This window comes from Sminthopsis crassicaudata, chromosome 3 (genome assembly GCF_048593235.1).
Source record: "Sminthopsis crassicaudata isolate SCR6 chromosome 3, ASM4859323v1, whole genome shotgun sequence".
Classification (NCBI taxonomy): Eukaryota; Metazoa; Chordata; class Mammalia; order Dasyuromorphia; family Dasyuridae; genus Sminthopsis; species Sminthopsis crassicaudata.
In genome coordinates this window covers 622,347,130-622,371,988 of record NC_133619.1, presented here as the reverse complement: position 1 = coordinate 622,371,988, position 24,859 = coordinate 622,347,130, and the positions used below count along the sequence as shown (strand labels likewise).

The 24,859-nt window shown below is 47.0% G+C and overlaps 1 protein-coding gene across 3 annotated transcripts in view; it reads left to right on the top strand.

The window, feature by feature from the left end:
* The first annotated feature begins 2,594 nt into the window (after positions 1-2,594).
* The window catches only part of SPSB1 (splA/ryanodine receptor domain and SOCS box containing 1), an 83,026-nt gene continuing 60,761 nt past the window's right edge, over positions 2,595-24,859 (top strand). Inside the window, exon 1 of one of the 3 annotated variants that reach the window (XM_074306347.1) lies at positions 2,595-2,673. The gene's annotated coding sequence lies outside the window, so the exon portion shown is untranslated. Of the gene's footprint in view, positions 2,674-6,448; positions 6,944-24,859 lie in introns of those variants that run through there. The other 2 variants (XM_074306346.1, XM_074306348.1) reach the window with 2 other exon arrangements.

Here is a 24,859-nt window from a genome sequence, read left to right as displayed (position 1 = left end):
AATGAGAGGATGGTGGTACTTCAGGAGATCACTTTATAGATGAGGAAACCGAGTAACTGACTTGTCTAAGATTAGATGGGAAGTGACAGAGGCAAGTTTTGAACCCAGGACCCTGGACTCCAAATACCATGAGCTTTCAGGTAGACAAGCTTTCTGTCTCTGGGAAGACTAATCCTTTCTACTCATCATTTTTGGGAATATGTCTGTTGACCAAATAGTGGAGAAGGCTGGGCAGACTTAGGTAATGAAATGCCTCTTTGACATTGCCAAAGACCAGGAAACCACTCCTGGCAGAGAGAAGGGGCTGCTGGCCTCCATTGGCAGACAGGTACTCAGTGTTCGTTTTGAGTCAGTCTTCAAATTCCTGGAGGGTGTTTATCAGGTGATGTCATGTATGAGCTGTCTCTCTCTGTCTCTCTTTATCTGTCTCTCCCCATCCTCCCTTTTTAAGCAATCCATGGTATTATGCAGATAGGAGGGACACGGTCATTCCACATACAGCCGTTACTCTGCATTTCTCCATGTTGTTCAGCAGTGAAGCCAGTCTGCTCCTGGATGAGAAATTTTCTGATATCTAGCCAGCCGTTCGGTAGGGTGGGTGGAGGGAAGGATGGAAAGAAAAAGTTAAAAATTAAAAATCCTAGTTCAAATCTGGCCTCAGATATTTAACACTTCCTAGCTGTGTGACTCTAGGCAAGTCACTTAATCCAATTGCCACAGGAAAAAATTATTTAAAAATCCTTCTCAAGCCAATTAATTCTAGAAATTTAGTATAGGGATGATGAGGCATTCTGTAGGATGCTGGTAGCACCCCAGTGAGTTATTATTTACCTTGTGATCATGAGAAAGTCGTGTGATTTTTCTAGGCCTTGGTTTTCTTCTCTATAAAAGGAAGGGGTTAGACTATTATTATTATTATTATTATTATTATCATTATCATGATTGTTGGCCAGGCAATCAGGAGTAAGTGACTTGCCCAGAGTCACACAGCTAGTAAATGTCAATCGCATGAGACAATTTGAATTCAGTTCTTCCAGACCCCAGGGCTGGTGCTCTAGATGCCATGGGGTTGGACTATTTTTACCCAATTAGATTAGGAGCTTGGATTTCAAAAATGTGTCTTTTGGGAGAAGTGGAAAGAGTGCTCTGTTCCTCGGAGAGACTGAGAATTGTGTTTAAATACTGCATCAAATACTTGCTAGCTGGGTGACTGGGAAAGTTACTTAGCCTCTCTCTGCCTCAGTTTCCTTATTTGTAAAATGGGAAGAGGGTTGGACTTGATATCTCTAAGGTTTTCTCTAATTCCACGCTGAAAGGATCCTTCCTACTCGTGAGATAGACCCTCAGGAACAGATTGGCCAGCTTGTCCTCTGGAAGGGTGAACCCCAATATCCTATAAGCTCAAATCTGGTTTCTAAATGGAATGCTCAGTGGGGCTCGGTTTGTAATGGCAATAGCATCTTGGCTCCAGGTAGCAGAGTTAACAAACCCGGCTCAGACAGACCACTACTGCCAATGGGCTCAGGGTCTCCGGTATTCTTTGAAACCCCGGTACCCAGCATGCAAGGAACAGGACAGAAAGGGAAGGCTGGGAGCCTTTGTGACTTCCAGGAAAGATCATGGACAAGAGGAATGCATTTCAAGTGGTCTGCCCCCACCCCATACACACATCCCCGCCCCCCGCCAAGCTAAGAACAGCTTGAAACTGAGGGCAGATTGTGAAGTGGGTAGTGATTGAAGGTAAACAGAACTTGGTTATTTAAAAGCCCAACCACCAAGTTGCTGATGATGGGGGTGAAGGAGTCTGGGGCTGGGGTTTGGCATTCCTAGACAATGAGAACCACAGGCTGAAATCCTGGTGAACATCAGGAGTGTTGACTCAGCTCCTGCCCTGCCTAGGTAGGTACACTGAGTCTCTCCTCTCCCCTTCTTCCAACACACCATAATAACCCTGCTGGGTAAGGGCTACAGTTGTCTTTCCCATCTGACAGGTGGGCAAACTGAGGCAAAGTCATTCTTCCAGAAGGATCACAGAATGAGGGAGGAGTTTCAGTGGCTTTGTAATCCGGCCTCTTCCTAGTTTTCCAGGCTTATTACACCATACTCCCCAGTCCCCCTCCCTATGTACTCTTTGAAGCTGTTTCATCTTCTACTTCCTGTTCCTCTAATTCCCACTACTGGGCATCTGGACCAGCTGTGAAATTCCAAGCCTGGAATCCTCACCTTCCCCATCTGTCCTAGAGAAAACCCTACATCTACAAGAAGTCTTTCCCTATCCCCCCTTAGCACTATTGCTTTTTCTCTGAGATTATTCCACTTTAGGACAAAATACAAAGTCCTCTTTGGAGTTAAAGTCCCTTGGAACCAGGCTCCAAGGGATTGATTGCTGTCCCAGCAATACTGCTTGTATTGTGACATTACTTCTCCTACCTCTGGGTCTGTCCCTGGCAGGGTCTCCTTTCTTACCTGTCCCTTGCAGAAATTCTAGCTCTCTTCAAAGCTCGGTCCAAGGGTCAAAGGTCCCAAGGGCCCATTTTCTGACTTCCTCTCTTCCATATCTCTTGTTAGGACTTCCTGTTCAGGGGTGCTGGAGCTGACCAGGACCAGCACTCTAAGGAAAATGAGTAAATGTCCAGTGTGAGCAATGACACCTTGGAGATGAGCAGACTCTGGGTAAGTTTGGTTTTTATCATTTTGTTGATTGTTAGATAGCTAGGTGGCGCCACAGTGCACAGAGTGCAGGGGTCTGAGAGCAAATTGGACCTCAGATACTTCCTACCTGAGCAGCCTGGGCCCTAGCTTCTAGGGAAACATGGCGGTGGTTTTGGGGTCCCCTGACCTTGGGGCTTCTGTTCTGGCAATCTGATTCCATCCCTCCCCACCCAAATGCTCTTATTCTGACAATCTGCCTGACTCCGGACACCACCGCCTCAGATCACTGCTGACTGGCAGATAATCTGTGGGTCAGTGATAACCAGATTTTGGCGACCACTCCTCCATCCTACTTATGAGCCGTAGAAGAAGCTGGGTAAATGTCTCTCCTTGCTTCTGTTTCTCTGCTCATTTCTTTTTAGAAATTCAAGCCCGTGTTCCTTATGATAAACTTTGTTCCTTGACTAGAAGATGGATTCAAGCCTGAAAATTCTTTTGAGACACCTCACGACAACAGGCTGTGACCCCAAACTTTTGGGTGTCCCCCTTTCCCAACCGCAACAACTTTATCTCTGTCTGCCTCAGTTTTCTCATTTGTAAAAAGGGAGTAGTAATAGTGACTACCTCATGGAGATTTTGTGAAGACCAGATGAGGTAATATATGCAAAGAGTTTCCCAGATCTCATGGTTTAGTCAAGTCTGACTCTTTGTGACCCTATACAGTGGGATGAGGTACTTCTAGCCCAAGGATCATTGCACGATCAATCTCAGGTGATGATGAGCTGAAAACTAGGTCCCACTGCCCCAGTTCTATAAGCTGAAAATTTTGGATGACCCTTAGCAGAGGAAAGGTTCCCCACCCTTGCTCTGTGGGGTTTTCTTGGCAAAGAAACTGGAATATGTTGCCATTTCTTTCTCCATTGGATGAAGTCAGAGATTCTGTACCTTTCCCATATAGAGTGTCTATGGCTGAATTTGAACTCAGATCTTAAGATTCCAACTGCTCTATTTACCGAGCTACTCCGCTGCTTCCTCCAACCCTTAAAGATTACCAGAAAGCCAGCTACAATAATCCTTTCAAAGTTTCTACCATCTTTGATTGCAAAAGATCTTCAAGCTTTTTGGGGAAGGGGAGTAATGAAAGGAGGAGACAGGAAAATGAAAGCCAAAGGGTGATGGGAAGGGTTGGGGAAGAGGAGCTGTATTTTTGAGCCCTTTGAAATTCTAGGCTTCTCTTCTATATTTTAAATTGCTGAGAAGATGCAGGGAATGTTCTACTGGATATTACATGGAAGGTAATTGAAAAAAACTGAACTCTGCTTTTGGTTTTGAAGTGGCCTTCAGAGGTTATCTGGGATCATCATATAGATAAGGATGGCCAGGCCCAAAGAAGGAAGTGACTAGACAGGTATCCATAGTAAGTGGTGGAGCTGAGATTTGAACTTTGATCCTCAGCCTCTTGATCTGAGCTCTTGCTCCAAAGAACCCTTTTTTCCCTTCTAATACATAAACATTTTTATTTAAAGTTTTGAGTCTCTCCCCTTCTCCCCCCTTCCTGAGATATAAGCAATCAGTTATATTTGCAATTATCTAAAACATTTCCCCATTGATCATTTTGCATGCACACAAAAAAAACTCAAGTAAAAGAAAAAATGAAAGTAAAAAATAGCATGCTTCAGTCTGTGTTCTATCAACATCAGTTCTTTCTCTGGAGGTAGATAGTTATGTTTCATCATTAATCCTTTGGGATTATCTTGGATCACCGGATTGCTGAGAAGAGCTAAATCTATCAGGATTGATCATGGAACAATGTTGCAGTTACTGTGTACAAAGATACTTTTCATTGTATTATGCATCAGTTTCGATAAATCCCAAAGAACCCTCTTGGTACAATTCTCCCGATCATGATAAAAAAAATAAAAACCTTCCCTGGAGACAAATGGTAACTTCTGAGCATTTCAGGTCGATAAGAAAGTCTGAGAAATTTTCCAGATGTCAGGAAGTCTTTGGTTTTATTGCCAACTCTTTTAAATTAGGAAAGATTTTAGAAATTAGCTAGTCCAACTGTCTCCTTTTACAAATGAGGAAAACCGGGGCTTCCACCTAGTGACTTGTTCAAGGCCATACAGCTAGAAAGTAGCCTAGGCAGAGCTCTTCTCAATCCAAATCTCTTGTTCTTGTCACTAAATTCAATACCATCAGTTACACTCTGGCATTTCTCTTCCTTAGAATGGTAGAACTTGAAACCTTTTTCCTGTTTAGGGCTGATTTTCAAGTTCTTTGTGAAGAGAAAACTCTAATAAAAAAGAAAAAATATTAAGCACAAACAGCCCTAATGGGCAGCTGCCATGTGTATCCCATTCTTCTGTCCCTTCCTCAGTCAGTCCCTGCCTCTTTCCGAATTTCTGTATGATTTTTTTTTTTTTTGAATTCAACTTGGCACAAATGTGTGGTAGGAATTTTCTTTGCAAATATAGTCGGTCCATTATCATTTATTAAGTGCCTACTATGTGTCAGGACCTGCTAAGGGCCAAGGCTAAAAAACGAAAGACAAAAGACAACCTCTGCTTTCTAAAGTGTCTAATGGAGATGAGACACAAATCAGTTATGTACAAACAAGCTATAGATGATATAAATAGGAGATAATCCACAGAGGGAGGGCAACAGCATTAAGGGGGACTGGGAAAGTCTTCCTGCATGTAGAAGGTGGGTTCTGGAGGAAGGCTTAAGAAATGCTTAACTTGATTTGTTAGAGCTAAAATGGACTTTTGTGGGGTTTGTGGTTTGTGAAAGGAGCATTTGGAGGATCTGGTTCTGATTTCTGGGTCTGAAAACCTGTCATTTGGGTGACCCTGAGAGAGCACTTCCCTCTCTTGGAGGTTGGACTGGCTGACCTCTGAAAGTCCCTTCCCATTTTGACACAAGAGGAAACTGAGTCCTTTGCTCAAAGTCCCCAACTCTTGTTTCCTCCAAGAACTTTACGTGTAAATAAACACATAAACACACACACACACACACACACACACACACACACACACACAGCTAGAAGGAGCCACTTCTTTAGGCAAAGAGGTAAGTCACTCCATCCAGCATCTTCCCTCCCACCCTCGAGATCTCCCAGGGTGGAGAGGGAAATTAAGGCATTTATTTGGGGAGAGACCTGGAGTCTCCCAGCAGGAAAAGCAAAGTGGGGAAGTCGAGGCTCCTGCCGGCTTAGCTGCCAGCGCCAGGGGGGCTTCCTCTCCGGTTTCCCCGCACTGCTGCCCGGCTGCCGCAGTCTCTGCCCCGCTGCCACTGCCCGGCTGCCTCTGCCCAGTTGCCACTGCCCCGCTGCCACTGCCCCGCTGCCACTGCCCCGCTGCCTCTGCCCGGCTGCCACTGCCCGGCTGCCTCTGCCCGGTTGCCACTGCCCCGCTGCCTCTGCCCCGCTGCCACTGCCCCGCTGCCTCTGCCCGGCTGCCACTGCCCCGCTGCCTCTGCCCGGCTGCCACTGCCCCGCTGCCACTGCCCGGCTGCCACTGCCCGGCTGCCTCTGCCCGGCTGCCACTGCCCCGCTGCCTCTGCCCGGCTGCCACTGCCCCGCTGCCACTGCCCGGCTGCCACTGCCCGGCTGCCTCTGCCCGGCTGCCTCTGCCCCGCTGCCACTGCCCCGCTGCCTCTGCCCCGCTGCCTCTGCCCCGCTGCCACTGCCCGGTTGCCGCCGCGGAGGCGGGACGCGAGCGGAGGAAGGGGCGGAGAGAGCCGCGGGGGGCGGTGCCCAGCCCCAGCTGAGCGCTCTCGGGCACGTGACCGCGCCGGGGCTCGGCTCTCGGCTGCTCTCGCGCCCCCTCGGAGGAGCCCCGGGGAGCGTCTCGCGCCCCCAGCCCCAGCCCCAGCCCAGCCCGGGCAGCACGGCGGCGGCGGGAGCCGGAGCGGGAGCGGCAGCGGCTCGCGCCCTTCTGCCCCGCGCGCTCCGGGGCGCCCCGAGCAGAGTCCGCGCGGGGAGCTGCGTGCCCTCGGCGGAGACCTCCCCTCGGTGGCGGTTACAAAAAATAAATTGGCACCTCAGTGCTGGTGAGCCTCGGGGCACGCACGCACACGCGGCTCCGCAGGCTCGGCCGGACCGACGGGCGCGGGCAGCTGCATCTCTTCGGGACTCTGCACCGGAGCAGCGCCCCCGCTTCATGCCCAGGCCCCCTCGGCGGGACGAGGAGCCGCGGGCGGCCGCCGGCCCGGCCGGCTCGGACTGCTGCAGCCCCGAAAGCCCGAGCGCGGGGGCGGCCGCCGGTTGGCCGCGCGGAGCCCCGGAGCGGTAGGTGGGCCGGGGCCGGGGCGGGGGCTGCGGACACCACGGGAGGGACTCGGGCGAGGGGCAGAGGCGGCGGCGGCGGGCTCCGGCACCTCCCCGGGCGGCCCGCGGTCTCCGCCTGGTGGCTGCTGCCGCCACCGCGACCCCGGCCGCCCAGGGGGTGCGCTGGGCTGCTGGCGGGGGGCGCCCCCGGGGAGCCGCCCCCCAGACTCCGGGGCCGGAGCACGGCGGCGCGCGGACGACTGCCGGCTACACGCTGGCCAGCGGCTCCTCCGAAACGCCTGGAAGCCCCCGGGACAGCGCCCCGCTTCGGGCTCCCCCTGCCCGGCTGGGCTCCGGCTCGCGTCCTCTGCTCTCGCCCTCCTTCCCTTTTCCTTCCCTCTCCCTCTCTCCTCTCCCTCACCTCCTCTCTTCTTCCTTTCCTCTCTTTACGCTTCTCTCTCTTCTCCTTTCTTTCTTTTTCTTCCTGTGTCTCTAACTCCCTCCCCCTCTTCTTCCTAAGGGAGAGAGGTGATGTCCTCCGTTTCTCTCTCTCCCTTCCCTTTCTGCTTCTTCCTCTCCTTCCCCTCCTTCTCTTGGCTGAACCTCCCGGGGGAGAAGGCTGGGGAGGGATGTGGTGCCGCTCTCCTTCTGTTCCTCTCCCTTCTTCCCCTCCTTTCCTTTCCTTCCTCTATCCGTCTTTCTCTTTCTCTCCTTCCACACTTTCTCCTGACTATACCTCCAGAGGGACAGGGGTGGGAGGGGATTTTTCTCTCGTTTCTCTCTCCCTTCTTTTCCTCGTCCTCTTGGCTTTTCCTCAGGAGGGAGATAGTATGTTCTGGGTGGCTGAGATCTCTCAATACCTCCCCTCCTTCCCTTCCCCGCCCCAGGAGAAACTTCAGGGGTGCAGCAGTCACCTCTGAAAAAGTTTCTCTGGGAATTCTCTGTTTCGCCTTCCTCCCAATCTTGGCCAGTGGCCAATCCTGCAGCCGGGGACCAGCCGGGGGGTCCGGCCCTGGTTGGGGCGTGGGGGGTGGTGGGGGCGGGGGTGGGGGTGGAATGTAATCTCTTCTCTGTTGGGGGCAGAGCTGGGCCACCTTCCCCCGACAGCTGTTGGGTTCGACTCCTCTTCTATTCAGCTCAGTCTTGGGGAACCCAGATTTCCCAAATAGCCTCAGGGAATTGGGGGCAGAGAGGAGTCCAAGATTTAAGAAGACAACCTTTTTTTGTAAAAAACATGAACCATTAAAAATTACAACCGGCCTCGGCTTCTTTGGAAGAGGAGCTCAGCAGCCCCGGGCCCCTTTGGGGCAGGAGAGTGACAGAAAAACCCAGGGAGAGGAGGAGAGGGAGGCTGAAGCAGGGGAGGCCGAGGCAGGGCAGAGCAGGGCTGCAGGAGAGCTGCAAAGCTTGCTTGGCCTGAGCACTGGAGAATTCAGATTTTCCTCCAGCTCACTAAGGAAGTGAAGTGTGTGTATGTGTTGCAGCCCGTAGTAACAACTGCTGGGGAGACACCCTATGCTGCCAGTTACAGAAAGCTGCTGGAGTCTTGGCGGCCTCCTGTCTCTCCAGCTCCAATTGAGGGAGGGCTATCCAGAAGTCACAAAATTGCAGGGAGGAGGAGATGCTCTCAGAGCCTCACAGGCCTAATTCACATCTTTCTTTCCCCCTTGCCCTCCTTCCAACCTCCCTCTGTCTCTCCATGTCTCCCTCTACCTCTCCATCCCTTTCTTTCCCTCCCCTCTCCTCTTTCACCCTACCACCTTCCCTCCCTCTTTTCCTTTCCCTTCCCCTTCTTCCCTTACTCTCCTTCCCTTCCCTCCCCTCCTCCTCTCTCCCTTTCCCTCCCCTCCTCCTCCTCCTCTTTCCCTCCCTCCCTTTCTCTCCCCCTCCTCTTTCCCTCCCTCCCTTTCCCTCCCCCTCCCTTTTCTCCCTTTCCCTCCCCCTCCCTTTTCTCCCTTTCCCTCCCCCTCCCTTTTCTCCCTTTCCCTCCCCCTCTCTTCTCTTTCCCCTTTCCTCCTTTCCCTCCCCTCTCCCTCCCTTCCCTCCCCTCTCCCTCCCTTCCCCTCCCCTCTCCCTCCCTTCCCCTCCCCTCTCCCTCCCTTCCCCTCCCCTCTCCCTCCCTTCCCCTCCCCTCTCCCTCCCTTCCCCTCCCCTCTCCCTCCCTTCCCCTCTCCCTCTCCTCTTCCCTCTTCTCCCTCCCCCCTCCCCTCTTCTCCTACCCCCCCTCCCCTCTTCTCCCTCCCCCTTCTTCTCCCTCCCCCTTCTTCTCCTACCCCCTCCCCTTTCTCCCTCTCCCTCCCCTTTCTCCCTCTCTTTCCCTTTCTCCCCCCACCTCCCCTCCCCTCCCCCCATCTCCCCTCCCCCCATCTCCCCTCTCCTCCCCCCTGCTCTCCTCCATTCCTCCCCCCTCCCCTCTTCCCTTTCCCCCTTTTTCTTCTCCTCCGCCCCTCCCCATCTCTCTCAATCTCTCTCTTTTTCTCTCCCCAAATTAAATATATAGTTTTCAGTTGAGTTGGCATTTGCTGCTTCCTGAGTGAGTAATTTTAATTAAACCCTCCAGCGTCAGTGACTGGTCATGAGTTGAGTTTTAACAGGTGTTCATTGTAAAAGCATCATCCTTCTCGATGACTAAAGTTTGATGGTCAGGGGGGGGGAAAAAGGACAGTTTTAACATTAAAAAGTATGAGGGAAAGGAGAGTCTGCTGGGAGAAGAGGATAGAAAGGTGGCCAGGGGGGAATCAGTCAGTAATCAGACATTTAAGTGCCTGATGCATCCCAGATACTGTCCTAATTACTGAGAGTACAAAGAGAGAAATGAGTAGTCTCTTCCCTTGAGGAGTTGGCCATTTTATTGCCTGTGTTCAGAGGAGAAGTAATAGGAAAAAAAAAATTATATAGACATGTGGTCCACTGCTTTTGGCTGAGAGTTTCCCCTCAAATTTTGGGAAAAGCCCAGGTAGTTTAGGCTACCTAGTTAGTACTAAATTTACAATTTTGACTTCTTGGATGCTTAATTGTGTTGCCTCAGGTACATCATTTAAGCAGTCTGTGACTCAGTTCCCTTCTTTGTAAAATGAGTGGGTGGGACTTGCTGGCCTTAAGGTCCATTGCAGTGCTAAAGCTAGCCTCCTCCAATCTAGGTGCCTAGATTTGAGCTGGAGGGGACCTCAGAGGTCAGCAGCTGAGCATTTTAGATCCAGAATTGACTGAGACTCCAGGAGTCACATAATTCAACTTCCTCATTTGACACAGAAAGAAAGTGAGATGTACTGAGGGCTGGACTGAGGTCACAGAAGTAGCAAGTTGGCAGTCCTGGGTATTTGAACCCAAGTCCCCAAACTCTTTCTGTGGTACCACATCCCCACCCCTGGGCCTGGGCCTGCTGACTCCCCCACCCCTGCTATGTATAGTATAGAAGCTTCAGACCTAAGTTCTAAATATATGCACATTCCCTTTGCCTTGATCCTGTCCTTGGCACATAAAGCCTTAATAAATACTTGTTTATTGATTTACTTTTGCTTCTTAAGACCACAGACTGGGTGGTGGCTTCCTTTCCCAGGGCTAGGGTGGGGCAGTCCCCTCCTCCCTCCATTTATGACCCATCACTCCAGAATCAGCCTGTGGGGCCAGGCAAAAGAATCCCTGGAAGGACTCCTTTCTGTGACCCTGCCCAAATGATCCACCTCTCCAGGCTTCCTTCTCCCTGTGTACAAGGCAGAATGGTTGGAGGGCTGATTCTGAGCCCCCCTTTGCTTTCACAATCATTCAGTGAGCCTCTCCTCAGGTGATGTTTATTTTCTTGAAACTGGGTGACTCTAAATGGGTCACACTGTCAGCTCCGGGCTGGCATGGGATTGGCTCTCAGAAGAGAGGGAATGTCATTCAGCAGATGCAGCTTAATTCTCCTGGGTAAAATGAGTACAGATGTTTAATTTCTGCTGTTGAACTAGCTCCCTTCGAAACTCCCCAGATACCCAAGACTGAGGCACCTCTCACACAGTGGTTCCTTCTGCAATGTCTGTGAGCCCAGGACTCGGAAACCGACTGGAAGCCATGGCCAGGCCATTCTTCCAACTCTTAACTCCATGCTGTGTTCACAAGTTTGGTTGGGGAATTTCTCCTGAATTTCCAATGAGAAATGTTACAGAGTTGCACCTTAAAAGAGGAGGAGGGAGGTTTGGGGAAGGAAGAGGAAAGATACTTTTACTGGTTATTGGAACAATTACAATTGACTTGTGGCTTTGAACTTGGAAGGGACCAAAACTGGTGTACTGCCCAAGTGTTTCTCCTGAAAGATTGTATCTATGTAGATAGTTTTTCCTAAGTCCGGTTGTAATTTAAATGTGCTAGGAAACCTTTCTCTTTAAAAGAAGCCTTGTGCAAAGTGCATGACAGATCTTCAAGTGAATAACACTTTTTTTTTTTTTTTTGCTCCCCTCCAAATGCACACAAGCCTAAAACTATGGGGAAATAATTCTAGGTGAATTGTTGGATTTGAGAGTTTCTAACATCAGTGGATCAGCTGGGATCATGATGCCTTGAGATAGAATTCTTGCATGTTCAGGTACTCGATTGGTGACATGTCAGAATTTATCTAGCTTCCCACCATAGTATCCCATGTTACCAAATGTCCTCATCTCGATTCTTTTAGCTCTGTTTTCTTTGATATAGGTTTTGAAGGTGGAAGGGAAGTAAAGAGGAGTTATGGGCATTTCGAGTTATATATATATATAATCCCCCCCCCCCCCCTGAGGCTGGGGTTAAGTGACTTGCCCAGGGTCACACAGCTGGGAGTGTCTGAGGTTAAATTTGAACTCCTGACTTCAGGGCTGGTGCTGTATCCACTGCGCCACCTAGCTGCCCCTCGAGTTATATTCTTGTTATTGTTCTTCAGCCCTGTCTCTTTTGTTATTATTGACTACGTTTCAGGCGTGGTGATAAGTACAGTGGATATTTGTTGTTATTCATTCATGTTTTACTATGTAACCCTATTTGGCACAGACATGTACAGCTTAAGAGTCCCTGGTGTAAAATTGTTAGTGAGGGACTTGATTAGCTTTTGGGAGGCAAGGAAAAGGTGGAAAATTGTCAATAATTCAATAGCATTCTATAAGGAGGAAAAAACAATACAGTTACCCCTTCCACATTGTGACTTCACTGTGATCAGGGACTCTTAAGCTGTACATGTCTCTGTGTGTGTGTGTGTGTATACATATATATATAATTATCTAAAACTGAATTTGAACTTGGGACCTCTTGATTCCAGGGCTGGTGCTCTATCCACAGCTCCACCTAGTTTCCCCATCCATGGGATTACAAAGAAAACCAACTATAGTGATAATTGATGATTAAATTTTTTTGATGTACTATATTTCATTTTCTGTATGATTCTGAGAACGGGGTCCATGGGTTTCCTCAGATATTGCCCAAGGGAGCTACAGCACCAAAAAACCAGTTGCAAGGGATTAGGGTTCTGGGTCCTTGAAGGCTGTGCTTGCAATAAATCAAACCATTCCCAAACCAGGGCTGTGCTAAGTGGGGGTGGAGGTGGGGGTGGAGATTCAAGTGCCAGGAGTGAAATGCTCGTCCTGATGATGGGGGGTGGATGGCAGACAATAATAATTGTAGCTTGCATTTATATAGTGTGATGGTGATAGCTAGCTAGCATTTATATATTGCTGTGTAAGATTTGTAAGGCAGAATTAGGCACTACTTTTTGTTGTGGAATTGGTTGGTCGGAAAGGAAGAATCGTTTATTTAGTACCTACTATATGCCAGACATTGTGTGAAGCCCTTTACTAATATACCCTGAGAGGTAGGTGCTATTATTATCCCCATTTTACAGATGAGGAAATCGAGGCAAACAGTCATTAAGTGACTTGGCAAAATCACATAGCTAGTTAAAAAACTAAAATATCTGATTAGTCGTTTAAGTCACAGGCTTATTACTTGATACCAGAAATACCAGTGTCTTGAATTTAGCTTGATTAAAAAAGTTTTAGTTTTTTAAGGAGATGCAATCAGACTCTTATAATAGCTGGGTCACCATGGGCAAGCTACTTCACCCCTGTTTGCCTCAGTTTGTTCATCTGTAAAATGACCCGGTCAACCACTCCAATGGTTTTGTTAAGAGATCATGGACAATTGGGCATGATGGAAAAAAGTCTATGTGACAATTTCTTAAGAAATACTCATTCTAGAATTCTTTCCACCAGACTGGAATGTAGTGATTTCAAAGCGATTTTGAAATGGGTCATATAGGTATTTTCCCCATTTTGTGGATGAGGAAGGTCAGGCGATATAAAGGGCTGAAACTCTTGAGTCAATGCACTGAGGTGGGACAATCGAGCACTTGAGGCTAATTACTGATTGGACCATACGCTATAAAAACATGCTTGGAAAATGGCCCTTTCCACTATCCTGTGCTGTATACAGCACAGAATTTCGTGTATACAGAGAATTGTGGGAGGGACTAGGAAGTGCAGGGAGACTAACCAGGGTCACTTCTGGGCGGGAGATGAAGAGGTAAGGTGGTGGAGATTCTGCTTCCATCCCCTTGACTTCTACTCATGAAGACCAAGAATAAAGACTTTTGCTTATCCTGACTGCAGCTGATTCTAAAGTATCCAGGTGCTAATGTGGTCATCATAAGGCAACTTATTGTCCAGAATCACAGCCGCCAATAGGTGTCAGGGGCAGCCTTGATTGCAAGATATCCTGGGCTCCTGGTCTCACGCTCTAGGAATTGAATGACCGCACCCCTACTCTCTATCTCTGTTTCTCAGAGGGCAGAAAAGGGAAAGATTAAAATAAAAGACAGATCTCTTTTCTGAACCTGATGAGCTTGTTTTTGTAAGGATAAAACCAGACCTTCAAAGTTCTGGATTCAAAATACTGGATTATTGCAGTAGCAGCTGGTGGGTCTCTCCTTTCCAGACCATCTGCCACTTAACTGCAAAAAGCCGATCATGTCCCTCTTCCTCCTGTAAAATCCCCCTCTGGGATCAACTAATAGTGTCTGAGGCTGGATTTGAACTCAGGTGTCCCAGGCAAATGCTATCTACTCCATCCACTGAACAGTTCATCACTGAATGTTTATTTTGTACCTTGAGGACTGGAATCAGGGCTGTCTTTATATTTCCTGGGCCCTTGAAGATTCTTGATAAGTGATTGTTGACTGGATGGTTAATTCTGTAGGGATTTCTTTGAAGCAGAAACTCTAGCAGGGCGTGTTATCGTCTTAATGTTAGGTCAGTCAGTCATTCCATTACTAGTACTAGTGTTAGAGACTCAGAACTAGGCTATCTGAGTCCAAACTCTATTTTTTTTCCAGATGAGGAAACGGAATCCCACAGTTCTGTGTTTAGGTAACATGTGACAGAGCTTGAATTTGAACCCCGGGCTTTTGACTCCCAGTCTAGCGTTCCAGCTGATTCCTTTCCGTCGGTTAGTTATTATTTATGGCCCACAGCTCTGGGATTGTTTTGTGGGCAGTTGTGTGCTCTGCTCTCCGTATGACTGCACGGAGCTGTGAGGGCAGCTGCCTTCTCTAATTAGCTGGCAGAGAGGGTGAAACTATTCACACGTAAGCCGGCGTTGGAAGGGGCCGCAGCCTGGCGGATGCCAGGGTCAGATAAAGCGGCGCAGTCCAGGCTTTGCAGGGATAGCCCATTCATCTCATGGACCAGGCAAAAGGTCTCTAATCTGGGCTTCCCTGATCAGAGGCCACCTGGGAAATCTTAGATCCAGCTCAGCTCCCTCCCAAGGAGGCCTTTCTGCCTGTGCTGGACCACACCGCTTTGGGATAGAAAAGGAAGAATTCTGAGTTGAGAGATGGCAGCTATGGGGGCTAGACTCTGGCACATTACATTTGAAGGCAGAGAGCTCTGCCCCCTTCTTGCCACCTGTGTGATCTTCAGTGTCTTCATCTTCAAAATGAGAGAGGTCTAGAGCAGTGGTGACCACCTGTTACAAAATGATCCCTGAGACCTCGTGATGACTTGAGTTTTTAAATGTTATGCCACCTGTGTTTTATCATATTTTTATTTATTATATTTTTATTACAGCTTTTTATTTACAAGACATTATGCATGGGTAATTTTTTCAACATTGACCCTTGCAAAACCTTCTGTTCCAACTTTTCCCCTCCTTCCCCCCACCCCCTCCCCTAGATGACAGGCAGTCCCATACATGCTAAATATGTTAAAGTATATTTTTATTGATTGATAATATTTTTCAATTATATTTTATCTGCTTCAGATTGCATTTGGGAATATTGTGGACTGGATGTTGCTAATTAGCATCTTGGGGCAAATCAGTCTATCTGCTTCAATTTCCTCAACAGTAAAGTGAGGATATTAAACCGCTTATCTCTCAGGATTGTTGTGAAAATGAGATTTGTAAAGTGCTTAACACCAAATAGGTTATTTTAAAATGGTAGTTTCTTTCCCTCCCTTCCGTTTTTTCCTTCCTCCCTTCCTTTTTCTTCCTCCTTTTTTCCTCCTTTCCTCCCTTCTTCTCTGCTTTCCTTCCTTTTCTCTCTCCTCCCTCCCTTCTCAAAATCTCTGATTCTACAATCTGATGCTGATTCTGTCTAACTTTAGTTGAATCCCTTAATTACAGGATCAGACTTTTTTTGGTTGTTGTTTGTGTTTGTTTTGTTTAGAGCTGCAAAGGACTTTTAGAGGCTGGCTTAGTCCAGCCTCATTTAAGGCTTTAAAACAGGAAGGCCCCTGGGGAAGCTGTGACATCATAATTATAGTAATAATAAGAGCAGACATCTACCTAACACTCCAGCTTTGTGAAATGCCCACTCTGGCAAGGCCTAAGCAGCAGAACTTTGGGAGCCCACGTTTTTGGTCAAAGGGAGATTCACCCCAGGCTGCAGAATGGGATATCTCAAGGTACTTTAGAACCATTCAGAAGAAATTAAAAAAAAAAAACAACAACAAAAACCCACCCCTTTAATTAGGCCGGCTCATTAGAATTTTTTTTTGTTAATTTTAAAAATTATAACTTTTTTGACAGTACATATGCATAGGTAATTTTTTTACAACATTATCCCTTGTACTCCCTTCTGTTCCAAATTCTTCCCTCCGCCTTCTCCCCTAGATGGCAGGCAGTCCCATATATATTAAATATGTGGCTCATTAGAATTACTGGGGAGTGGGCAGGTAAATAAGACTGGCCTTTGATAACATTGCCACGTCACCCCAGCCCTGTTAGCTCTTCATTGCCAAGACCTTAGTCAACTTTGATGACGGGAGTCTTTTCCCTTCATCCCAGTAAAATCACAGGTTGGCCCTTTACCCCCCAGAAGGCAATATGTCTCCTCCAGAATTCAGTGTATAAGGAGGTGAATGAGGTGACTGGGACATTCAGACACTCCTTGGTTGCCTTCCAAGAAGTCAGTAATTGCGATAAAAGGTCTTGATCATCTTTCCTGGAGTGAATTGTTTTCCCTGGAGAAGGGGAAGCTGATGGATGCTTACAGTTCTTCCATCTACTTCCTTTTGCTATTGGAAAAGGCTGCTCCATCAGCCTTTCTGACTGTGGCCTTGATAAGGGAAGTGTTACCTTTCCTTAAAAATGGAAGGCTCCATGCTTGTCTGCTCTCACCTCCTCCTGGCTTTAGATCTCAGTAATATGAGGATGGATGGATGGAAAGAAGGAAGGAGGATGGGGTGGGAGCAGGGCCCCGCCCTCCCCGGTGGGCTGCCTGTGATAAATGAGCCCCGGTACCTTTGTAAGCCTCTTTGCAATCAGACACTGAATCGGACGAGATTATGGGATGTCAGTGTTGCAAGTTCCTTTTATTCTCAAGACCCAGTCAGTGATGCTGGTTCTAAGCAGGGGTTTGGAGAGATAGGATTGGGTTTCTTGAAGGCTACCTTTGAAAGCCTCTGGTGATAATTACTTATTCATTATTGGCTGCTGTTAACCTTATCTGGGGTCAGCAGCTGGATGTCTGGGTAGATAACTGGCTTTCCCCTTAATGGCTAATTCTCCACCCCCCACTCCCTCTAATTCTCCCTTCCTATAAATAATTTGCCTTGCAGGTGGCTGGACTGGGCAGCCAGCTCAGTATTGCCCTAATGGATGGTGTTGGTGGCTATTTCTTGTTGGAGGTCTGTCTTTTCTATCCTTTTGTTAAATTCCCCCGAAAATTTAACCCTTTATTTCCCTGCTGCCTACTTTGCTAGCTCCCTGAATGAATTGGCAGATAGTATTGTCTGAGTCTTATAATAACTGTTATTCAGAAAGGGCTGCACAAAGAATTTATCACCCTTGAAACTAAGGGATCTTCTTCTTCTTCTTCTTTTTTTTTTTTTTTTTTTTTTTTTTTTTTTGAGGCTGGGGTTAAGTGACTTGCCCAGGGTCACACAGCTAGGAAGTGTTAAGTGTCTGAGAACAGATTTGAACTCGGGTCCTCCTGAATTCAGGGCTGGTGCTCTATCCACTGTGCCACCTAGCTGCCCCCTATGTGGGATCTTCTAAGTAAGGTACCTTGGGGGGTTTCTAGCCCCCAGCTTCTAAAACTCTGGTTTTCAACCCATATGGGAATCTCATGACTGAATGTGGGAGTCTAGAAATTATGATTTACTATCCATAAATATTTGATTTGTATACCCTATTTTACATACTGATATACATAAAAATTTCTTAGGCAAAAAGGAGAGTGGAAAAAGTTGAAGAAGTAACGGTCTAGTCCAGTGGCCCTCAAACTTTTTAACTAGGGGGCCAGTTCACTGTCCCTCAGACTGTGGGAGGGCCGGACTAGAGTAAAAACAAAAACTCACACTCTGTCTCCGCCCCTCAGCCCATTTGCTATAACCAGGCGGCCACATAAAGGTCTTCAGCGGGTGCACTTGGCCGGAGTTTGAGAACCCCTAGTCTAGACCATAGATGTTAAGTGACTGCAAAAGTCAAGAGCAGATGCCTTTTGATGCTGCTTGATCATCTAGTCAGAACTAACATGCAATGAGCAATTAGAAAAAAAAGAAAAAAGAAAATGTGAATTAAATATAAAATATATATTATCTGGGTATAATAACATTTTAATTAAAATATTTCAGAGAAGGGAGAAATGGTGGGAGGGTTTATTAAAGAGATAGGGGCTGGAGCTGGATTTTTGAAGAATAGGTACCATTTGAAGAGAAAGAGAGAAGGGAACTTTAAAATGTTTTGGCATTTAAAGCCCTTCTTAAACTTTTCAGTATTATTATATTTGACTCCCCCCCCCCCCCCCCCCGCCCTCATCCTGCAGGTATCTTATGATCCAGGGATAGCCTTGCTATTTCTATGCAAAGGTACTCCCCTGAGTACATTCTCTCTGGATGTCCCCCGATCCCGGATCCACCGTCCTTACTTCCTGGCTTCAAGGCCCAACCAAAATCCTACTTTTTGCAGAAAGCCTTTCTTGAGGCCCTTTAATTCTAGTGTCTTCCCTCTGTATTATCATACATACACACAAACACACACACACACACACACACACACACACACACACACACACACACACACATATATATATATGTATATTTTTATATATTTGCAATATAATGTCTATATGTCTCAATATATCCTTTGCAAATATAAATAAGAACTATATCATCTATAGTATCAGTAATGTGTATTTGTATATGCGTGTGCGTGTGTATGTTTACAATCAGTTTCCCACCATTAGAATGGGAGCTTTTTGAGAGTAGGGATCATCCTTTGCCTTCTTTGTACCCTTATCACTTGGCACAGTGCCTGGCATATAGTACTTAATAAAAGCTTATTGGCATGGAGATAGGAATGACATGGGAAGACACTGAAATGTTTTTCAGTGAAGCAGAAGGTTCATAGGGTCACAGGTCTGAATATGAAAAGGACCTTGAAGAACCTTCGATCCAGCTTCCATTTTTTAAGGAATGAGGGAACTAAGGCCTGGATAATAGAAATTATTTTCCAAAAGTTGTTCAGCTGGCAAGCAGCAGAGCTGAGATTTGCACTCGAGCCACGTCACCGGCTCTAACCTGGAGCTTTGTCTAGTTAGTGCACTGTGTCCCCTTCTCATTTTTCTGCTTTTGTATCTGTCTTCCCTCTATTTCTGTTCCCACATCACTCCTGCTACAGTCTGAGCCCCAGGCTGGATGGGGGACTCCTGGGGCTGTACTTCTTTTGAGCCCCTTTAAGAAGGGTCATTAAAACATCCCCAGAGCCCCCCACTTGGATTTGACCAGCACGGGCACAGTTAGGACAGCAGTAGTCCTTTAACCATCCAGGTCTGGGACCATGATGAGCCACGTCCTCCTGGACCACCCCTTCCTCTCGTGGTTTCTTAAGGCCCTGAAAGGGGAAGCCGTCTTTGTCTGGTCTGGTGCTCTCGGACAATGGCTCCCTGCTAATGTTCCATCAGCGGCGTGATTTAATTGCCTTAACCGGAGTGAAGGGACAAGAGCCCCATTAGTTCTGCCATCTGCCCTTGAATGGCTGGTGCCTGGCATCCCGAGAGCAGGGCTCCACATAGCTTGCCTGCGGGTGCGGAGGACAAGGAGGGAGGCCAGATGGAGCTGCCCGCAGCACAGAGAGGGGCAATTTCTATCTAGGGACCCTCGCCCTCCCAGGTCATGGGCCGGAAGAGACCCCCGGGAGCCATTTAGTCCAATCTTAATTCGGGAGGAATGTGAAACCCAAGACAATTGGGGATGGCCTTGAATGAAAGAAGGTCACTTTAGGTGATGTTAAAGTGGCATTCTAGTCAGACTTGTGGTTAGGAGAAACTGAGTTTAAATCTGATTTCAGACACACTACCTGCCTCAGTTTCCTTATCTGTAAAAAGGGAATCATCATAATATTTAACCTCCTGGAATTGTGAGAGGATCAAGTGAAATATTATTAAATCTTTAGTACAAGGTTTAGTATACAGTAGGTGCTACATAAATGTCATTTGTCCAGGAGATGCCTGGGGAAGACTGGACATAGAATCAGAATGTCATAGTACAGGCAGGAGGACCTGGCTCCCCATCCTGGCTGTGTGACCTTGGAGAGGTCACGTGTCACAGTTTTGAGTCTGGCTTGCCTGGTTTGGGGAGGGGAAATTCGACTTGTGTTGGTGGTTCCAGGACAGTGGGTGAATGCCTTACAAAGTTGAAAAATACTTTTATAAGTGTTTTTTTATAATTTTTTATTAAGATTTGATCTGACCTGTGATTTTTTTTTTAAATTATTGGGGAACTCCCCAGTATGGAAATTCCCTTTAGAGAGAGAGTCTTGCATGATTTTCCTGTAACTGAACTTTGAAAGGTGCAAACTACTTTTGGTCTTATTACTGGTTTACTGCTTTCTCTTTGGAGCTCTTGAGAAAAGCCTGCTAGCCAGAATCAGAAAACAGAAAGCAAGGCCCCCTTCTCCACTCCATAGGAACTACTTACACTGGAGGCATTTATCCCCCTTCTGCAGATGAGCTATGAGAGTTAAAGTGGCTTTCCCAGATTAGATGCAGGACCTGAACCCAGGGCTTCTGACCTTTCCTGGAAAGATGGTTGGGATGGCCCACAGGATAGTTTCCCACATGACCAGAGACAAAGTAGGGGGAAGGAAGGTAATGAGATCCACAAGCCATCCATACCTGTCCATCTTGGGAGAACCCATTCTATCCCACTCCAAAACAAAAAGGGGTTGAGAGTGTGTAGAATTTTCCCAGTGTGACTTATCTCTTTGGGTATCCCAGATACGTGGTTAGGTTATGAATGTCCTGTGAGGTCTGGCTAAGCTCAGAATAAGGTCAGGATAGAGAGAAATGGGCCAGAGAAAACAATGGCTAACTATTCCGAGCCCAAACGGAGTCACAGAGTGTCAGGTATGACCGAACATCAAGGGGAATGAAGGACCAGGTGTGTTTGTACAGGGGACAAGCCCCATGATTGGCCCGTCCTCCCATTCTGTGATCAGTCAGACCCCTCAATCCTTTTTCAGAGACTGGGAGGAGAGATGGGGGGGGGCAACCTTAGCTTGCCACTATGGCTTAGGAAGACTCTGTGGTGTTTCCTGCTGCTGATGCTAATAACCTGGATATCTGGGAGGAGAAAGGGGATGCTGTTATGTGCCTTATGACAAGGTCTCCTCCTGGGCTCAGTGACTCGGAGCAGCACAGCCTCCTTCCCCGCTGGGAAGTGGAAATGATGTGATCCGCTCAGCTTGCCTGGGTTTGGTGGGAAATTGCCTATTTTTAGCCAGGTCCTGTACTGCCTCTTGCTAAACTCAGTCACAGTCCAAGAGGCGAAGAATGTAGTGGGTGGTGGTGGTATGTGTGTGTGTGTGTGTGTGTGCTCTTTGTTATTAAAAAAAATTTATAATTTTAGTTTTGCATAACATGTATTTACATAGCGTGGATTCACAGAGCATTGATGTGTTTCTGAGAAAGAATGATCTGGCAAATGGAGAAAGCTAATAAGGACCCCAAGGTCCTGACCATTAACCCTGCTGGAGATAGGAGGGCTTAGAAGCATTCTTCCTGGGCTTTGTGGGAGGGGCTTGATTCCTATGCCCCTCCTGGGGCTTCTTTCCAATTATATTCCTCCCTGAGCCTTTCCCTGTAAAATAGGATAAATAAAAGGGGGTAGAGGGAAAGAAGGGTAGTTCACTAGAATTAATCGACATGGTAACCAAATGTAGCAGTGAGTGGGATGTTCTTCCCCAGCCCTCTACCTCTGCAAAGAGAGGGAAGGTGTATGCTCACTTCTCCCAGGGCCGAACTCGGTCATTAAAATTATATCATGTTTACAGATATGGAAATATCTTTAAAAGGATCGTACATATATAACCTCGACCAGATTGCTTACTGACTGGGAGGAGGATGGAGGTAAAAGAGGGAGAAAAAAACTGGACCAAAATCTTACAGAAACAAATATTGAAAACTATCTTTACATGTATTTGGAAAAATATATGTTAATGTTCAGTTTCACCTTTAAGAACACATATATGTCCATATACATGGATGAAAATATACACGAATACGTAATATGCGTATACATATACCAATGAGCACAACACTGTTGATGGAAAGAATTTTTTAACAAAATGAAGTGGAATACTGTCAACTTATACCTGTTGTCCCTAAAGATTTAGTGCCTTAAGACATCACTGAAACTTTCGGGACACTGTGTGGGCATGGGCTTAGTTTTTCCTGTTCTTATTTTACTTTGCATCTATTCATTGGACTTTTCCATTATTTCTCAGAGCTACTCAAGGAGTTTTTCAGCATGAGCATTAATGAAATGCTTACTGAAAGCTAGTTCTGCTACAATCTTAAAAACAAAGAAACTATATCTGCTCTCGAGGAGCTTCCATTCTCCTGAAAAAATGTTGCTTCTTGCAATGGACACACTCTAGCAATGTTTTTAGAAGTCTGAGCAGTGGAAACTATACTCTGAGAAGTGGAAACTATACTCTGAGAATAAAACTGAAAATTACAAAAACTTCCCTTCCTCTCTCTCTCCTTCCTTCCTTCCTTCCTTCCTTCCTTCCTTCCTTCCTTCCTTCCTTCCTTCCTTCCTTCCTTCCTTCCTCTCCCTCTCCCTCTCCCTCTCCCTTTCCCTCTCCCTCTCCCTCTCCCTCTCCCTTCCCTCCTCTCTCCGTCCCTCCCTGTCTCTTCCTTCTTCCTTCCTTCCTTTCTCCTCTCTCTTCCCCCATCTCTCCCTCTCTCTCTGTCTCTTTATCTTTCTAAAAATCTTTTCTCAGCTTCCACAAATAATTATAAGAAGGTACATTACATTTCTTGTGAAAAACAGGCAGGGAGTTAACATGTTTTTATTGAGCACCTGCCTACTGTGTGCCAGGCACTGTGCCAAGAGCTGGAAATAAAAAGAAAGGCAAAAAACACTCCCCTCAAGGAGCTTCTTTCATTATGATGGAGACAAAATGTTTATTATCTGAGAAGGGAAGGCTCTTTGAGAGCGGAGGATAGGAAAATGTTCTCTGAACAATATAGGATCTTTAAGACAGAAAGATAACCCTGTAAGGTGCAGGTGAGACAGCATGGAGACAGCTAATGAGTCAATAAGTCAGTCAGTAAGCATTTATTAAATGTCTGCTGTATGTCTGGCACAGGGAGATACAAAGAAAGGTAAAAGATGTGAGTCAGGTGAGGGGTGTGAGATCCACAACATGTGAGCCAGTCTTTCAGAACAATGAGCAGCTTCTCCAAGTTACACAAAATCCCCACAGAAAGTCTGTCATTGTTTCTGTATTTATGCTTCATTTAGACCATGGCGCTTGTAAAATAGTGATAATAAAAAACAAACACCCTCATAAATCTGGGGAGTTGATTAGGTAAGAGGAAGGCCGACGTGCCCGGCTGGGCAGGTCCCATGACTGTCCTGGGTGACCCAGGGCATCCCCACAGGATTTGGGCCAATTGGCGTCTCCTCGCTTCCTGCCCGGGGGAAGGGGGAGTCGATACCAGCATCCGGTGGGAAAGATGAATTTTCTCTCTGGTACTAAGTCATGCTAGAAAATTCACAAGCCAGATAAAATAACTGTGATTATAAATAATTTTTCCCTGAAAAGTCACTGGTTTCCTCTCATTAAGCTGGTGACTAATCCTTTGCATCCAGTGGTCTTTGTGCGATGTCTCATGGAATTATAACTTTTAAAAATCTTAGTGTTAACTCATTCTTCTCATTTCTATCTTTCCCTCCCTCCTCTTTCTTTTTCCTTTTAAAAGTCAGAGGAAGAGAACAGACCTTCATCCCTCCTCCCGACATATTTTGGGTGGTGAGATAGGAGATGTTTTTGAATTCTGTGGAGATTGCCTTTGGATCCTAGATTTAAAACTGGAAAGTCAGTTAATAAACATGTAAATAAGTGCCTACTCAGTGCCAAGCTCTGGGCTAAGGATACAAACATCCTCGTCATTACAGCTGAGACTTGCCACAGAATTGGGGCAGATCCTGCCTTTGGGTCCAGTGCTCGTCCCCCTGTTCTGCAGTACCTTCTCTCTCATTTCATCATGAATAGGAGGGGTAAAGTCACCCCTAATAACCTCAGAGATTGCCTCCAGTTTACCCTGCCTGTATCTTCCTTGTCCCTAGCTCTTTACATGTTAGATTGTAAGTTCCTTGAGAGCAGGGGCTGTTTTTGGCTTTCTTTGTCTTCCTAATGCTCAGCACACAGTAGGTATTTAATAAATGCTCCTTGACTTGTCTCAGTAAGTGCCCCATACAGTTACAAAGATATGTGATGAAATTTATTTAAAAGCTTCAGCACAGATGAAATTAAGTGCATTTGGAGTAAGAAGGGAAGTGGTCAACTGGGAGAAGAGAAGGAGAATCTGGCCCACTTAATGCTGGGAGATCCACTTGACATTTCTCGTGGAGTCTGCTTTGGGTTGTGGGGGAGCTCTCCCTGTTCTAGGCCCTCTCAAAACAGTTCAAGGACCTGGAGGAGCCTTGGAGGGCCCCTTGCTCCCCTCCCCCAGTCCAGTCTGTCCTTCCCCTCCCCCTCAGCCCTAGCCAGGCCCAATGGGTGCTGGAATTCCCCTCTTAAGTGGACTGGGGCCAGTTGGGGCTGCTCTCTCTCTTCCTGGGCACGGACTCCCTGCTTTCTCAATGTCCAGAGGGAAAACTATCCCAGCTATGTGCTGTCCTTAGCTTCCCTCCAGAAGGAAAGGGGGGTGGGGGTAGATGAGGACAAGGGAGGCTGGAGAACGGCCCCCATCTCATGATGGTAACGTTTCTGCCTCAGAAATCTGAAATCCTTAAAGTGAAAATGAAACCCTCTGTGGGCGTCTCCTGGGGGAAGACAGACCAGGTACCGAGAAGATTTGGGGGGGATTTTTAAAATGTGCTGTTCTTTTTTTCCTTTGCTTGAGTCCCCTTTAAACTTTTAAAATAAGTCCCTTGTGAACAATGCCCAAATCTAGGGTTTGGCACTAATGGCAGGAGTGGAAAG